The sequence below is a fragment of the Nycticebus coucang genome, chromosome 3 (genome assembly GCF_027406575.1).
Source record: "Nycticebus coucang isolate mNycCou1 chromosome 3, mNycCou1.pri, whole genome shotgun sequence".
In the NCBI taxonomy this organism is placed as follows: domain Eukaryota; kingdom Metazoa; phylum Chordata; class Mammalia; order Primates; family Lorisidae; genus Nycticebus; species Nycticebus coucang.
In genome coordinates this window covers 92,896,573-92,915,643 of record NC_069782.1, presented here as the reverse complement: position 1 = coordinate 92,915,643, position 19,071 = coordinate 92,896,573, and the positions used below count along the sequence as shown (strand labels likewise).

Genomic DNA, 19,071 nt, shown 5'->3' with positions numbered 1-19,071 from the left:
TAAACGGTCTGTGAAGCTAGTGAATGATGCCCCATGATCATATCAATGTACACAGCTATGATTTAATAAAAAAATAAATAAATAAAAAACAAGTTGTTATTTGGGTTCATGACTCATTGGTAGTCAATATGAAGTCAAAACTAAACAAAATTCTACTAACTTTACATAGAAAATAAAAGAAAAATTTTTACATCTGAGTACTTTCAGCAGGGGGAAACTATTACTTTGTCACATCTGGATAGTCTAAGCTAGCCATACTGAAGTGGAAATTTCCTGCCAGATGTTCTTTGAGCAACCTGTGAACACCTAAGCCAGGGGATAGGAGTGCTTGTTTGGTGGAGCTCTCCCCACTGTGGAGACCTGCTCCTAATAGGTAGCAGACATTTTTTAATGTGTTACCACTAGACAGGAGGTTGTTCAGCCTCTGTAAAGACAGCATTATTTGCTCTTATTAAATGCAAAAATATAGAAGTCCTAATTTTGAAAGTACATCAGTCTTAAACAGATATTATATCAAGAATAGACATTGGGCTCAGCACCTATAGCTCAGCAGCTAGGGCGCTAGCCACATACACCAGAGCTGGTGGGTTCAAATCCAGCCCAGGCCTGCAAACAATAATGACAACTACAACAACAACAACAACAACAACAAATAAGCAGGCGTTGTGGCAGGCGCCTGTAGTCCCAGCTACTTGGGAGGCTGAGGCAAGAGAATCACTTAAGCCCAGGAGTTGGAGGTTGCTGTGAGCTGTGACACCATGGCACTCTACTGAGGGTGACGTAGTAAGACTCTGTCTCACAAAAAAAAAGAGGACATTGGGCTTGGCACCTGTAGCACAGTGGTTACGGTGCTGGCCACATGCACTGAGGGTGGTGGGTTTGCTAAGCAACAATGACAATTGCAACAAAAAATGGCCGGGTATTGTGGCAGGCGCCCTGTGGTCCCAGCTACTTGGGAGGCTGAGACAAGAGAATCACTTAAGCCCAAGAATTTGAGGTTGCTGTGAGCTGTGACACCATGGCACCAAGGGCTACATGAGACTCTGTCTCAAAAAAAAAAGAGTGAACATTGCATTGAAATGATTTCCCAAGTGTAGACTAAAATTGTGTTTCATTAAAAAAAAGAAGCTAAGACTGAGAGACCACAGGTATTCCAGATAACTTAAATAAGGTCATTTTATAAAGTCAGTGAAGACCAAAATATGTCTAAATATGAATGAAAATAAAGAATCTGAAATGGCATGAAAAATACCAAGTATTTATATCAACTTCCTATTCCAGATGCACATGGGAATTAGGAAATTCCATTTAGAAGAGCTGTGTACAAAAAGTAGAAATGCTGGGCAGCACCTGTGGCTCAGTGAGTAGGTCGCTGACCCCATATACCAAGGTGGCGGGTTCAAACCTGGCCCTGGCAAACTGCAACAAAAAATAGCTGGGTGTTGTGGCGGGCGCCTGTAGTCCCAGCTACTTGGGAGGCTGAGGCAAGAGAATTGCCTAAGTCCAGGAGTTGGAGGTTGCTGTGAGCTGTGTGATGCCACAGCACTTTACCGAGGGCCATAAAGTGAGACTCTGTCTCTACAAAAAAAAAAAAAAAAAGGTAGAAATGCTTTATTTAGTTGAAACAAGTAATATTTTTAAGACAGGAGAAAGACTTTCTACATGATCTCACTGTTTTTGTCATCCTATGTAAGGGAAAATATTGACATTTACCAGACTGTTTGCTACAGCTTTCTGATCTCCTGCAGTTTATTTTTATAACAACCTTATCGATGGGCCTCTTACCCAGCTCTCTAGGTTTAACTGAGTTGAGTCGATTTGTTACCACAGCTTCAAGTAGCTGTTACAGAACAAGCAAGACATCCTAATAAAGCTGTAAACGTGTTTACTCAAACAGAGTATTGATTTTACTTGGAGAGGAAGAAGCTGGTGCTTAGCGCGGTGTCGGGGTGGATGAATTCCACTGCAGTTTTTCATTGTCATCTGTCATGGTTGTGAAACACTAAGCAGAGCCATCAGAGGATAATTGGAAGTACCAGAAATTTAGCCCCTAAAATCAGTTAACCACTTGGGAGTTTTGTCTCTTAATTAGCTGTTATTAAAACTTTCCTCTAGTAATAATAGCCAAGCACTTTAATGGTATTTTCAGGTAGAATAAGATTTCAAGGCTGTGACTTGTTAAATGTATGAATTTAATGTTCTCAGGCTCTTTCTCACTCTAGTAATTAGGCTACCGCTGGAATACAGTGAGAGACAACAGCAATGAGTGATCTGTACTCAGACCAGCAGAAGAAATGCATGATTCTTCTGACAAGTCAACATTAAAGAAGTAGTAAAGCAATTACAAAATAATTTAAACCATGTCTTTGTAGGAAAGAATTCAGTTAGCATCTTTATTACACTTGAAAGTTTTTGTAGCACAACATGACCTAGACACATAAAACTGTCAATGCTACCCTCGTTTCTAAATACCTTGATTAAAGAAGATTCTACAGTATTCTAGGTTGCTTTAAGTTAGTCTTCATCTTAACAATAAAAGTTGATGCACTTTGTGTAAAAGAGTCAGAGCAGGGTGGCACCTGTGGCTCAGTGAGTGGGGTGCCAGCCCCATATAGTGGGGAGCGGGGGTGGAGGGGGGGTTTCAAACCCGGCCCCGGCCAAACTGCAACAAAAAAATAGCTGGGCGTTGTGATGGGCGCCTGTAGTCCCAGCTACTGGGAGACTGAAGCAAGAGAATCACCTAAGCCCAGGAGTTGGAGGTTGCTGTGAGCTGTGACGCCCATAGCACTCTACCAAGGGTGATAGAGTGACACTCTGTCTCTTAAAAAAAAAAAAAAAAGGAGAGAGAGGAGTTGTTTACCTTCTATAAAAATTGCATTAGCTATTGAGCTTGACAAAAGATACTCATATAAACGCTCTACCTGCCCTCTTATAAATGGCTAGAAAAACAAAAACCTCACAGTACTTTGGAGGCAAAGCCAGGAGTTTGAGACCAATCATAGCAAGACCCTTATCTCTACAAAAATATATATATTTTTTAAATTATGCAGGTGCGGTGGCCCATGCCTATAGTCTCAGCTACTCAAGAGGATGAGGTGGCAGAATTGCTTGAGCCCAGGAGTTCAAGTTTGCTGTGAGCTGTGATCGTGCCACTGCACTTAGCCTGGGCAATGGAATGAGGGACCTTGTCTCTAATAACGATGGTAATAAGCTTGACTATTATATGTAAAGCAAATCTTCCTGGGTGCCTGTAATCCCAGCTACTTGGGAGGCTAAGGCAAGAGGATTGCTTGAGCCCACGAGTCTGACTGAGGTTGCTATGAGATATGATGCCACAGCACTCTACCCAGGGCAACAGACTGAGACTCTGTCTCAAAAAAAAAGTGAGTCTTGGGTGGCGCCTGTGGCTCAGTCAGTAAGGCGCCGGCCCCATATACCGAGGGTGGCGGGTTCAAACCCGGCCCCGGCCAAACCGCAACCAAAAAATAGCCGGGCATTGTGGCGGGTGCCTGTAGTCCCAGCTACTCGGGAGGCTGAGGCAAGAGAATCGCTTAAGCCCAGGAGTTGGAGGTTGCTGTGAGCTGTGTGAGGCCACGGCACTCTACCAAGGGCCAGAAAGTGAGACTCTGTCTCTACAAAAAAAAAAAAAAGTGAGTCTTTCAGTATCTATAATAATTTATTTAGTGCTTTATAATAAACTTGTTATGCCTTCTTGCACTACTGCCTTGGCCTGTGTAAATGACTAATAAATATTATGATATCATTAGAACTGATAACAATGATCAGTTCTAAAGCCTAGGAGTAGCAGCCTCTGTGTGTCCAAAAGGACAGCAAAACACGCTGTGTCATGTGTTTGTTTATTTCTGCATGTAGTTCTAAGCCCATACCCTGAGTTAGATCTTCAAGCTATGAAGTGGCAGGTTGTAAAATTTTACTGCATTAAGAGGACACCTCCAGAACTCTTTCTTTTAATTTTTCAAAAGTCAGAGAAGGAAATTGGTTTTTCATCATTGTTTTTAGATCTTTCTTATAAATTAAAGGATTCAAAGACAGGCAGAGGAAAAAGAAAGGGTGTGGACATATGATTATAATGTATTGTTTTTTATGTGTACATTTCAAAATCCCCACAATCCAGTAATTTACACTATTCGGTTTTCTTGAAAATAACAACTATGTGAGGGAGCTTATTGGCATGAGACGAGGGGCAGGATATAGTAAGGTAGCTATAATTTATTTTTTATTTTTTTGAGATGGGGTCTTTGGTCTGTTACCCAGACTGGAGTACAGTGGCATGATCATAGCTCACTGTAACCTCAAACTCCTGGGCTTAAGCAGTCCTTCACCTCAGCCTCTCAAAGTGCTGGGATTTATAGGCGTCATCCACTTCACCCAACTGGCAGCTACACTTTAGCTTCAAGGCACTGTTTCATCTGACTCCTTTGGTCAAAAGAACAGAAATATATTTTGCCTACATCTGAATTATTTTATAAGGGAGACATTATAACCTAGTGGTGAAGACATTAGGTCAAAAGATGTGGTTTTGAGTTCTGGTGCCACCATTGACTAGTTGTAGGACTATTATAATTTGAATGCACCCCCTCTAAAACTCAAATTGGCAATATGATAGTATTAAGAAGTGAGGCCTTGGGCGGCGCCTGTGGCTCAAGGAGTAGGGTGTAGGTCCCATATGCCGGAGGTGGCGGGTTCAAACCTAGCCCCGGCCAAAAAAAAAGAAGTGGGGCCTTTAAGAAGAAATTAGGAGCCGGGTATGGTGGCACATGCCTGCAGTGCCTCCCAACTGCTCGGGAGGCTGGGGTTGAGGATCACTTTAGCCCAGAAGTTGGAGTCCAGCTTTAACAACATAGTGAGATTTCCCCCATCTCCTGGTCTCTAGAGTGATATATTTTTTTAAAGAGATAACTAGGCTATGAGGGCTCCTTCCTTGTTAATGGGATTAAATCCTTTTAAAAGTGGCTTTATGCAGCATTTGGCCATTTTGGCCTTCTCCTTTTACTTGCCTTCCCACCTTCTGCCATGTGAGGACACAGCAAGACAACCCTCACAAGACACCAAATGCCAGCACCTTTATCTTGAGCTTTGCAGTCACCATATCTCCTAAATTTCTGTTCTTTATATATTACCCAGTCTCAGACTTTCTGTTGTAGCCACACAGAATGAGGCAGGGACAATGGACAAGTTACTTAACATCTCGTAAGTCTCAATTTCTTCATCTATAAAAATGAAGGTAATGGAGTCCGGTCCCCACTCCTTGCCTCTTGGGTCCACGGCTTTCTATCTGTAGTTATGACTGGGTGTGGGACTCCGAGTCGCTTCTTGACCCATGTCCTCCACAACGGACTGGGTCACTACGTGCAGCAGCTGCTGTGTCTCAGCTTCACCCTCAGCCACGATGGGGCCTTGTCCCGTGGTGCCAGGGAGGTTGTGGAACAGGAGGCAACCGACTTTGCCCGATGGAACCCCGGAGTCATGATATATGTGAACACGCGGCCCTACTGCCTGCCCCAGTAGTGGCAGAACACCTTAACGGGGCTGTGCGCCAGGAGAGCATCCACTGCAGGTCGGTGGAGGAGATCGTGACGCGGGTGCAGAAGCTGGCCAACCAGTCCGGCCTGGAGGTGATCCGCATCCGCAAGCCCTTCCACACGGACAACCCTAGCATCCAGGTCCAGTGGCACCCCTTCACCAACAAATTGACCACCTTTGGCGGGCTACACCCCCAGAAGGTCCTGGATCCCGCCTCAGCGCAGGTGCGAGCACAGTGAAGAGTTGCCCCACCACCTACAGCCCCAGGCTTTGGGCCTTTACTTCAGTAGAGCTGATTCTTCCTCTTTGGGATTCCAGCCCCAGGCAGACAAATAGAACCCACCCAAACGAGAAGTTGACACCAGAGGTTTTGTTTGGGTTAAAGAAGAGCTGCCTGTTTCTTTCCAGGGCCCACTTCTACTTCTTAACCAGTGGCATCCCTGAAACCTGAGCTGAGAGAACCTTCAAGGATTTGTTTTCTGAAATCCAAATTAATAATAGTGATCTCAAAACACAATAAGGAGTGTCATGGGTATGTATGTCATGGCTGGCTTTTGAAAAATCTCTGATGTCTTGCTGCTACAACCATTGAGCTAGAGAAAGCTAGTTGTTCTGTGCTGTGAGCCTGGCATTGGGCTATGCATTTTGTGTGACTGTTTGTGGACAGATTAGAAAGCTTAGGTTAACAAACTTGACCCGCAGTCATGCTTGAGGTCTTATTTCAAAATATGTGCATATTCTAAGCATAACAGCCATTTTTCATTATTCTAAAACCAGCAGAATATATAACATCCCTTTGGGATGGTTAGTATCAACAGCCATATGATTGATGTAGGCCTGACCCCTGGAGGGAATGATTCTCAGACCAAGTCCCTGGTAACAAGCTTTCCCTGATCCCAGCTGCACAACTCCCCTCCTCTAGGCACCTCTTTGTACAGAAATGAATCCGTGTTTTCCTTTGGGCCAGTGGGTGGGTGCTCTGAAAAGCTTCTTGAAGAAGAGAAGGAGAAGAGAGAAATGATTATGTTCTAAGCTTAGTTTTAAAAAGGGAGGGGTGGGGAGGAAATAGAGCCAGGAAGTAAAAATCTATAAACTCTTGTATTAAAAACAAAAAATGAAGGTAATGAGTACGTACTTCATTTGTGTTATTATGAAAGTTAAATAACATAACATTTTTATTTTTATTTATTTATTTTGAGACAGAGCCTCATTATGTCACCCTTGGTAGAGTGCCATGGGGTCACAGCTCACAGCAACCTCAAACTCTTGGGCTTAGGTGATTCTCCTGCCTCAGCCTCCCAAATAACTGGGACTACAGGTGCCTGCCACAATGCCCGGCTATTTTTTGGTTGTATTTGTCATTGTTGTTTAGCAGGCCCAGGCCGGGTTCGAACCTGCCAGCCTCGGTGTATATGGCTGGCACCAGAACCACTGTGCTATCGGCGCCAAGCTGGTGTAATGTTTTTAAAGCACAAGGCCTGACTCATAGTAAGGTTTCATTAAGTATTACCTATTACTAAGAGGAATCTCAAAGAAATTTCAAACAAGATCTATCATGACAACTTTTCACTGAGAGTATAGCCAAATGGTAAATCTAGATTCAAGTTCTAGAGACCTCAGCTGCAGTACTCATAATGTTGACTGTAGTGCTTCACTCACTCCCGTCACTCAGCTGCACTGCATAGCTGCCTGTCCTGTCTCACAGTCAGGTTCCCAGCCTTTGCATTCCTTTCTGGCTTCTGAAAAAGAACTAGGTTATTAGCTCAATTCACTTTTTGTGCAGTCACAGGAGGACACTGGAAGAACCCTAAGTTGTATGTCACTGGGTCAGACGCCTGCACCTTAGTTCATTCAGTGGTAAAAGTTGACTTAGGTGCATAAAACATCTCAACTGACCCCTCAGTAGTGCTGGGTAATGGATGGGTGGGCTCTAGAAACATTGTGTTTGCATGCCTTGTCTACTTTTATTTTCCTGTGATTACAGTTCTGAAAATGTTTCCTACAACCTGATTGACCCACCACACGATACATGGAACACTGAAGCACCTTGGAGTTCACTCTAGAAACCTAGGAGTCATTCTTGAGTCCTTTCTTTCCCTCTGTCTAAACCTTCAGTGTGTTCATTTTTAAGGATATATTTCAAATCTTCATCTCAGAAATTCATCTACTTCCATTTCTCTGCAATGACTTTACCTCAGGCCTGTTTTCTACTTACTACAGTAGCTTTCTAAATAATCTCCTTTTACTCTTTCTGACACTTCATTCCATTTTCTACACAGTAGCCAAAATAATCACTTTGAGAAGAAAATGAATTATTTCATTCCTCTGCTTACGAACTTTCAGTTGCTTCTCATTGCTCTTAGGCTAAAAATTGAAGTCCCTAGTGGTCTAAAAGAATCTGTATGATCTACTATCCCCACATCTTTATTACATGCCTTCATGGCCTTCATGCTCCAGCTTGAAGATCTCCTAATTGATTTCTAGTCAGTTGGGCAGTGCCTGTGGCTCAAAGCGGTAGGGCGCTGGCCCCATATGCCGGAGGTGGTGAGTTCAAACCCAGCCCCGGCCAAAAACGGCAAAAAAAAAAAAAAGGATTTCTAGTCAGTCTTCTTTAAGGCCTTAGATGAGGCACACATGGAGTTTACTTTGCCTAAAATGCTCTTCCCCTACACTTTAAAGTTTTCTGTAATCATCCTGTCCAACTTGGGTCTCTTGACTGTTATTCTCGGTTGCTACACACAGTTCCTTTTCTTTAGTAGGCCTTATCACTCTGTAGAATGATACTTGTGTTTTCTTGTTTTTGTTTATCTCCATCCTTAAAACATAAGACTGTATGTGTCTTATTCACCAGAGTATCCCCGAGACCCAGAAAAGTGCCTGGAATAAAGTAGGTCCTCAGTAAATATTAGTTGAATGAATGACTTTATAATCATACGCACAGTTGCAAACAAACTTGTCCTCTACCATCAAATAAAAGGAGTTTGGTTATTGAGGTGTGTTGTCAAAGGGGTAGAATGAGTCAAGAAATAGTAGGATAGGCCATATGTTACTATCAGGCCGCCTTGATCTAACCTATGCTAAGATGTGTCTCTGACTAATCTAGGAACAAAGAGACTAATCACAGCTACCTTTTCATCACTGTTAATTTAAAAAGATAGCAGTTATGGCTTGGTGCCTGTGGCTCAAGTGGCTAAGGCGCCAGCCACATACACCTGAGCTGGCAGGTTTGAACCCAGCACAGCCCGCCAAACAACAATGACGGCTGCAACCAAAAAATAGCTGGGAATTGTGGCAGGCTCCTGTAGTCCCAGCTACTTGGGAGGCAGAGGTAGGAGAATCCCTTGAGCTCAGGAGTTGGAGGTTGCTGTGAGCTGTGATGCCATGGCACTCTACCCAGGGCGACAGCTTGAGGCTCTGTCTCAAAAATAAATTAATGAAAGAAAATTAGAACATTTAAAGAAAAAAATAGCAATTATGGAGAGAAACACATCAGAAAAGAAGGCAGTATGCAGTATCAGTTGTCCTAAGTAGCTGTGGTACAAATAATGAAAAATTTATTCTCAAGATCATAATCTTGAACATCAGTTCCTGCATAATAGGCCAAGGCGTACAGGTCAGAGACTCCAGTTGAGATGTTATAGGATATATTGACGTTATCCAGTAGATTTCCAGATTGATTTCTGACACCACTCTCAGTTCCCTTAAAACACTCCCAAAGGTAGAGATTTGTTTGGTTTGCCAAAATTTCCACCAGAGGGTCTAGTGGGGAATCCTTGTCCTGTCCTACCCAGGATAGTTGCTGCCATTCCTCCACTTTCTGGTGGGAATGGAGTAAAAAGTAGCTCCTCCAAAAGAAGGCAGTGAGAATCTCTAGCAAAGAACATTTGACAGAAACTAATCCTGTGTTTAATTTCCACACAGTTTCCTTAGCCTTAAGTGACAGAATGGTTCTTAACTCCTCCTGACCTTTGTGAGCACCCACATCAAATCTATCACCTAAAACAGTGGTTCTCAAACTTGAGCCTGCATCAGAATCACTTGTAGGACTTGTTAAAGGACAAATTGCTGGAATCTCTCCTGGAGTCACTGATTCAGTAGGTCTGCCACGGGGCTTAGGTGACGCTAAACCTATTGTTTCAGGGAACACCCTTTGAGGACTATTTTTAGACTATTGTAATAGATTCTTATTTGATCTTTCTGCTAAAAACCTCTTTCCTAATAAGTTTATACTCCACAGTTCTGCCAGAAATAGCTACCTAAAAGCAATGGAATGATACGCCTTTCTTGCTCAGAGACTGTGGCTCTTGCAGGGGTCTTCAACCTTTTTTTTTTTTCTGCCCTACATTGGGAGAAGAGTTGTCTTGGGCCACACATTAAAGGCACAAACACTAACAAAAGGTGATGAGCAATAAAAAGGTCCATGCATAATTTTTGTGATATGCAACACCACAGATAAGCAAAACAGGCCTCAAGTAATCCACACGCAGTGGGCCATAGGTTGGATACCCCCCATTATCATATCATGCAAGATCCTTGATGGTCTGTCACAATTTTATCTTTCCAGCCATGTCCCCAATTCAACTAACCTTATTACTGTTTCCAACATGGGCCTTGTGCTGTAACAGTACCTGCTTTTTCTTCTCTTTATAATGTCCATCTTTTCTCCAAAACGTTATTCATTAAAGGCTTAACTCATGTCACCTTCTCCAAGAAAGAGTTCTAAATGTCCCCAAACTGAGTAATTATGCTGTTTTTTTTTTTTTTTTTTATTGTTGGGGATTCATTGAGGGTACAATAAGCCAGGTTACACTGATTGCAATTGTTAGGTAAAGTCCCTCTTGCAATCATGTCTTGCCCCCATAAAGTGTTACACACACCAAGGCCCCACCCACCTCCCTCCTTCCCTCTTTCTGTTTCCCCCCCCATAACCATAATTGTCATTAATTGTCCTCATATCAAAATTGAGTACATAGGATTCATGCTTCTCCATTCTTGTGATGCTTTACTAAGAATAATGTCTTCCACGTCCATCCAGGTTAATACGAAGGATGTAAAGTCTCCATTTTTTTTAATGGCCGAATTGTATTCCATGGTATACATATACCACAGTTTGTTAATCCATTCCTGGGTTGGTGGGCATTTAGGCTGTTTCCACATTTTGGCGATTGTAAATTGAGCTGCAATAAACAGTCTAGTACAAGTGTCCTTATGATAAAAGGATTTCTTTCCTTCTGGGTAGATGCCCAGTAATGGGATTGCAGGATCAAATGGGAGGTCTAGCTTGAGTGCTTTGAGGTTTCTCCATACTTCCTTCCAGAAAGGTTGTACTAGTTTGCAGTCCCACCAGCAGTGTAAAAGTGTTCCCTTTTCTCCACATCCACGCCAGCATCTGCAGTTTTGAGATTTTGTGATGTGGGCCATTCTCACTGGGGTTAGATGATATCTCAGAGTTGTTTTGATTTGCATTTCTCTAATATATAGAGATGATGAACATTTTTTCATGTGTTTGTTAGCCATTCGTCTGTCATCTTTAGAGAAAGTTCTATTCATGTCTCTTGCCCATTGATATAAGGGATTGTTGGCTTTTTTCATGTGGATTAATTTGAGTTCTCTATAGATCCTAGTTATCAAGCTTTTGTCTGATTGAAAATATGCAAATATCCTTTCCCATTGTGTAGGTTGTCTCTTTGCTTTGGTTATTGTCTCCTTAGCTGTACAGAAGCTTTTCAGTTTAATGAAGTCCCATTTGTTTATTTTTGTTGTTGCAATTGCCATGGCAGTCTTCTTCATGAAGTCTTTCCCCAGGCCAATATCTTCCAGTGTTTTTCCTATGCTTTCTTGGAGGATTTTTATTGTTTCATGCCTTAAGTTTAAGTCCTTTATCCATCTTGAATCAATTTTTGTGAGTGGGGAAAGATGTGGGTCCAGTTTCAGTCTTTTACATGTAGACATCCAGTTCTCCCAACACCATTTATTGAATAGGGAGTCTTTCCCCCAAGGTATGTTCTTGTTTGGTTTATCAAAGATTAGGTGGTTGTAAAATGTTAGTTTCATTTCTTGGTTTTCAATTCGATTCCAAGTGTCTATGTCTCTGTTTTTGTGCCAGTACCATGCTGTCTTGAGCACTATGGCTTTGTAGTACAGACTAAAATCTGGTATGCTGATGCCCCCAGCTTTATTTTTGTTACAGAGAACTGCCTTAGCTATACGGGGTTTTTTCCGGTTCCATACAAAACGCAGAATCATTTTTTCCAAATCTTGGAAGTACGATCTTGGTATTTTGATAGGAATGGCATTGAATAGGTAGATTGCTTTGGGAAGTATAGACATTTTAATAATGTTGATTCTTCCCATCCATGAGCATGGTATGTTCTTCCATTTGTTAATATCCTCTGCTATTTCCTTTCTGAGGATTTCATAGTTTTCTTTATAGAGGTCCTTCACCTCCTTCGTTAGGTATATTCCTAGGTATTTCATTTTCTTTGAGACTATGGAGAAAGGAGTTGTGTCCTTAATTAGCTTCTCATCTTGACTGTTATTGGTGTACACAAAGGCTACTGACTTGTGGACATTGATTTTATATCCTGAAACATTACTGTATTTTTTGATGACTTCTAGGAGTCTTGTGGTTGAGTCTTTGGGGTTCTCTAAGTATAAGATCATGTCGTCAGCAAAGAGGGAGAGTTTGACCTCCTCTGCTCTTATTTGGATTCCCTTTATTTCCTTGTCTTGCCTAATTGTATTGGCTAGAACTTCCAGCACTATGTTGAATAGTAAAGGTGACAGAGGACAACCTTGTCTGGTTCCAGTTCTAAGAGGAAAAGCTTTCAGTTTTACTCCATTCAGTAAAATATTGGCTGTGGGTTTGTCATAGATAGCTTCAATCAGTTTTAGAAATGTGCCATCTATGCCTATACTCTTCAGTGTTCTAATTAGAAAAGGATGCTGGATTTTATCAAATGCTTTTTCTGCATCTATTGAGAGGATCATGTGATCTTTATTTTTGCCTCTGTTAATATGGTGGATAACGTTTATAGACTTGCGTATGTTAAACCAGCCTTGCATCCCTAATTATGCTGTTTTTATAGTACATGTGTGATTTTCTCTTCTAACATTATAAAATCCTCAAGGACAAATACTTCATATTAGCCATCTTTGAATCCTTTGGTGTCTAGCTCAGTACCTAGACATTTGATAGGTGTTGGTTGATTAAATGATTGAAGATATTTTTGATACAGTCTAGTTTTTACTTTCCTTTTTTTTTTTTTTTTTGTAGAGACAGAGTCTCACTGTACCGCCCTCAGGTAGAGTGCCGTGGCGTCACACGGCTCACAGCAACCTCTAACTCTTGGGCTTACGCGATTCTCTTGCCTCAGCCTCCCGAGCAGCTGGGACTACAGGAGTTTTTACTTTCCTATGACAAAATCTAGTGTAAAAGTGGTAATGATATGAGTCTAGTAAACTAAGGATTCTAATTAGTCAAAAGTTTTCATTTATTTCTTATTTCTTTTCCTAAAGCAGCTGGCAGTAATAAAAATATAACCCTTAAAAAAAGAGCCCCAAGGCCAGGCGCAATGGCTCACACCTGTAATCCCAGCACTCTGGGAGGCCAAGAAAGGGTGGATTGCCTGAGCTCATGAGTTCGAGACCAATCTGAGCCAAAGCAAGACCCCCATCTCCAAAAAATAGCCGGGTATTGTGGCAGGCGCCTATAGTCCCAGTTACCTGGGAGGCTGAGGCAAGAGAATCTCTTAAGCCCAACAGTTTGAGATTGCGGTGAGCTATGACACCACAGTACTCTACCAAGAGCAAAAAGTGAGACTGTATCTCAAAAATAAATAAACAAATCAAGCCTTTAAGTTGACTGCCTGTGTGCAGTGTGGAAGCATATATGTGCTAACCATTGTTATAGAAGGTAAGACATTTAAGCAGACCTGTTTAAGATAGAACACAAATCATCACTAAAGAGCATGTATCTGAGAAAGATAGAAAATAAACAAAGACTTGAAAAACCAGATTGACCCAGAAATGACTGAGAGCAAATTTTGTGCAAGAAGGAGACAGAATTGAGTTCAGTAGTATTGTAATAGTTGCTGTAAAATACTGTATCAGGTTTGCTTTAATTACATGGTAATGCTTCTAAGAACAAAAGTAATTACATGAAAACTTACGTTACTACTCCCACATTATCTCTTAATAACTATGTAATTAACTTGTCACTACTGTACAGTGTGAAGTTTGATATTGCTCATGTATAAAGAACATTGGTAATTTAAGTGAATGAGCTGGAGTGGGGCAAGGGATGAAGGCAGTGGGGGAATCATAGGATTATGGCAATCAGGAATGCAAATGATTAATTAGATCATTGTACTTCGTCCTTAGGGATCTGAGCCAAAGTCACGGAGAATATCAACATAGTCTGAGGTGAATTGTGTAACTTTCTGAAGACAACAAACATATAACAAAGTGAATAAGTCAACAAAGCAGTGGGATAGATAAGCAAGTTTGGGCCATAATGCATACAATTTTAAATAGTTCATTTTGTTTGGGGAAGTCTTTCTTTTTTTTTTTTTTAGAGACAGTCTCACCTTATCACCCTCGGTAGAGTGCCATGGCGTCACACTGCTCATAGCAACCTCCAGCTCCTGGGCTTAAGTGATTCTCTTGCCTCAGCCTCCCGAGTAGCTGGGACTACAGGCCCCTGCCACAATGCTCGGCAATTTTTAGAGATGAGGTCTGGCTCTTTCTCAGGCTGGTCTCAAATCTATGAGCTCAGACAATCCACCTGTGTTGGCCTCCCAAAGTGCTAGGATCACAGGTGTGAGCCACCACACCCGGCCTTCTACCAGCATCTGGAGTTTATACTGGGGACCTATGTGGCAAGGATGTGTTGCACAAGGAATTCTTCATTCACTACTGATGAAAATGCGAAATGGTACAGGCACTTTGGAAGATAGTTTCTGCCTTACAAAACTGAACATATTCTTGTGGGGGGGGGGGGGTTGTTTGTTTGTTTTGTTTTGTTTGAGACAGAGCCTCAAGCTGTTGCCCTGGGTAGAGTGCTATGGCATCACAGCTCACAGCAACCTCCAACTCCTGGGCTCAAGCAATTCTCCTGCCTCTGCCTCCCAAGTAGCTGGGACTACAGGCGCCCGCCACAACACCCAGCTATTTTTTGTTGCAGCCATCATTGTTGTTTGGTGGGCCCAGGCTGGATTCAAACCTGCCACCTCAGGTGTATGTGGCTGGCGCCTTATCTACTTGAGCCACAGGTGCCAAGCCAACTGAACATATTCTTGCCAGATGACCTAGCAATCCAATGCGTATACAATAGTGATCTCATAAGATTATACCTTATTTTACTAGACCTTTTCTAGTTATAGTTTCCTACAGTATCAAGTACAGTAATATGCTATACAGGTGTGTAGCCTCGGAGCAATAGGCTACACCGTAAAGCCTCAGTATGTAGTAGGTATACCACCTAGGTTTGTTGGAGTACACTCTGTAACATTCACACAATGACACTATTACCTGATGATATGTTTCTCAAAATGTATCCCTGTCATTAAGTGACATGACTGTATATGACATTCTGGAAAAAGCAAAACTAGGGAGATAATAAAAAGATAAGTGGTTGTCAAGGACTGGGGGACAAAGAAGAACGGATGAATGGGGGAACACTGAAGATTGATAAGGCAGTGAAACTGTTCTGTGTTATATTTTAATGGTGAATAATATGCAGCACAAAGAGTGAACCCTTAGGTAAAGTATAGACATTGTTTAATAATAATATAATGGTTGTAACAACTGTACCACCCTAATGCAAGATTTTAGTAATAGGGGATTTAGTAATAGGGGATAATGGGAGTAGATAAGAGAGTATATGAGAACACTTTATTTTCTTTTTTTTGTGTGTGTGTGTGGTTTTTGGCCAGGGCTGGGTTTGAACCCTCCACCTCCGGCATATGGGACCGGTGCCCTACTCCCTGAGCCACAGGCGCCACCCGAGAACACTTTATTTTCTGCTTAATTTTTCTGTAAGACTAAAACTGCTCAAAAAAAAAAAAAAAAAGAACAGCAAAGTCTATTCATTTAAAATAAAAAGTCCAAGTAGAAAATCTTCCACTCTTCTTTGTCTACCAGCATCTTGGGTATGGATCTGAGGTCTGTGTTTCCTACATCAGCTACACTGTCCTAAAGCACTAAGGGTTAGACTATGTCCCATAGCCAGTGACCACTGTTTTTACTGATAGCACATGATGGTCACTCTGTCCATGTACAGCAATCCTTTCTGCTTAATTCTTTTAGGAATTCTCCCAGCATTCCCTGTGAGGGAGACATTAGTTCCTGAATTTCCATTTCAGAAGATGCATACTGATTTACTTGGCATATAGCTTCTATAAATGAAGATTTTATTTGGTGAAGAAAGATTATGCTAAGGTTCTCTAAGAAATGCTCTAAATTGCCTTCTTTAAAACAGTCTGTATTCCCCTAAATCTAAGAGTAGCATACAGAATATAGTGACAATCTTTATATCCTTAAGGAATCTCAAGAAGAGTGACCAATTTCACTGTACTTATACTGATACTTGTCCTGATTTACTTTGTGGAAAGCTCTGTCCCAAGTGGCTACAATTATTAATGAACTCCAAAGGCATGAATGGAAAACTGTTAGAATAAAACATTACTTAGCTGAACCCCTTGAATGAATTGCTGTTAATAACTGTTTTCCTTAATAAGGTAAACGTTCCCATGTTATTTTTTTAAAAGAAGGGCTTATTGGTTTTTGCTGATTATAAGAGTAATATTGCCTGCTATAGAATTTTTTCAGCCACTTGGCCAATTTCATATTTCATTAATAGAATATTTAGAAAATAGGTAAAGCAAACAGGAGAAAATAAAAATCATCTTAACTCTAAAAACTTACCTTTTAAGATATACATACAATTTTTTTTACTATTGTGAATAAATATGTTTCTAAAACATATTACATAGGTCTGACCAAAGACTAAAAATGGAAAGAAACACATGTAAAACTTTAATAAAGTAAGGATTTAAAATCAGTGGGTACAGGAACATTCTATAATATCTTTGGAACTCTTCTGTAAATTTAAAATGATTTCAAAGTAAAAAATGTAAAACAATAGGAACAAGGTGGGTTATTCAAGTCATGGAACAAAACATAACTCTTGGAGGAAGTAATTAAGGTTGATCACTACCAGTCACCATACTCCAAAATAATTTTCAGATGGTGTAAAGACTTAAATGACCATAAAAGAACTAAAAGAAAATATAAGCTAACATGTGCCTGATCTTGGGGTATAGAAGACCTTTCTCAGCCTAAATGCAATGGAAAAATGATTAAAGAAAAGATAAATATATCGATAGACTAAAACAAAAGGCAAATGACAAAGTGAGGGGAAGTAGTTGCAACGCACTTTACCCTTAGGAAATTTTATATGTGCACAGTGATTAGTATTGCAAGAATGTTATAAGGATAGTCATCACAATGTTATTTATAATAGTAAAAAAAAAAACGTGAAGCACGGCTCAGCCCCTGTAGCTCAGCAGCAAGGGCGCCAGCCACATACACTGAGCTGGCAGGTTCGAACCCAGCCTGGGCCTGCCAAACAACAGTGACAACTACAACCAAAAAATAGCCGGGCGTTGTGGCAGGCGCTTATACTGCCAGCTACTTTGGAGGCTGAGGCAAGAGAATCGGTTAAGCCCAAGAGTTTGAGGTTGCCATAAGCCGTGATGCCACGGCACTCTACCGAGGGTGACGTAGTAAGACTCTGTCTCAAAAAAAAAAAAAAGTGAAGCACCTAAATATCCAATAGCAGGATTAAATAAATGATGCTAGATCCACATTTAAAAGAATGGTCTTTAAGAGTATTTAAAGATATGGGAAGATGTTCCTAATGTATTTTTTATTACAGAAGTAATATCAAGTCGTAGAAAATACAAACAGTACAAAAAGGGTAAAAGTAAATATTGCTCCTAGCTCAGTGCTCTAACTCCCCCCTCTGAGAGCCTTATGTGCTGGTTTCTATTGAATCCATCCAGAAATACCCTGTGGCTATACAAGTTTATATATTATACGTATTCCAGATTTTTATCCTGTGAGAGTATGTTGTGTTTACTATTCCATACTTTTAATTTTTCACTTACTCATATCTTAGAGATCGTTTCATAGGAGCACACATTGATCTACCTTATTCTGCTTAACTAAGGTATATTACTCCATTGCATGGGTTTAACTGTTCCTCTATTGAAGTTGTTGGGTTGTCTGTTTAACATAAATCTTAGAACTTTTCCAAGGAGGAATGTGGCAGACGTTACCTTAACCGAGTGATCACACATCACCCACGAGGGGACAAAACAACACCACATGCCCCCAATGGGAAACCCTGTGAAAGACCCAGCATCACTTCTGTGGTATTCCCACTAAAAATGTTAAAACTAACTCTATGAGGAAGCAACAGATAAGACATAAATTAAGAGACTCTAAGAGACTAAAGGACAGTTAAAGCAACCTATGATCTCGGATTCAATTCTGGAACAGGAAAAAAAAATACATAGGGAATAATACTGACAAAATCGGGATATTTTAATATGGGCTATGTATTAAATAATGGCACTAATATTAAATTGGTCTCTTTAATATAAGCAATGCTGAAATGAATGTTCTTCTCATATGCCCTTGAAAACATGCATTTATACGTATGATAAATTCTTAGAAGTGGAATTTCTGGGCAGAATGCTGTATGTACTTAAAATTTTAAAGGATGTTAACACTTTGATATATAAAAATGCTCACTTTTCTTTGATAATACATTGTATTATTTTTAATCTTTGCTAACCTAAGTGAAAAATATTATCACATTGTTTAGATAATATATTATTAAGTAAAAACAAGCAGGCTACAAGATAATATCTACAGCATGCTACATATGTATACTGTATGTACATATGTTTAATGTACATATGTGTGTATGTACATATATGTGTGTGTGTAAACACACACAGCAGATCTTTGAATAATTTTATTTCACTATGCCACCAATGAGAAAAGAAATTAATTCCTGGCCAGAGCCACTGTCTTACCAGGTAAACAAAGTACTACCTAGACATAAAATAATTTCAATTTAGTGTAAGATGAGATTTTAGAAAAAATTTTAATACATATATTCCCAAAATGTTTAAAAAATATATATATATATTCTGATCTACTATATGTACATTAAAGGTCTCTTAGAGATATGTAAGAAGGTAAAGCTAGCCAGGCCCGGTGGCTCGTGCCTGTAATCCTAGCACTCTGGGAAGCTGAGGCAGGTGGATTGCTTGAGTTCAGGGGTTGGAACCAGCGTGAGCAAGAATGAGATCCCGTGTCTATTGCAAATAGAAAAACTAGCTGGGCATCAAGATGGGCACCTGTAGTCCCAGCTACTCAGGAGGCTGAGGTACGAGGATTGCTTGAGCCCAGAAGTTTGAGGTTGCTGTGAGCTATGACGCCACAGCACTCAAC

At 40.7% G+C, this 19,071-nt stretch overlaps 1 protein-coding gene and 1 pseudogene across 2 annotated transcripts in view; both read left to right on the top strand.

Annotated features, from left to right (window-relative positions):
* The window catches only part of ADK (adenosine kinase), a 599,854-nt gene that overhangs the window by 561,054 nt on the left and 19,729 nt on the right, over positions 1–19,071 (top strand). The gene's annotated exons all lie outside the window — the stretch shown is intronic.
* On the top strand, positions 5,004–5,783 carry LOC128582300 (39S ribosomal protein L43, mitochondrial-like; annotated as a pseudogene).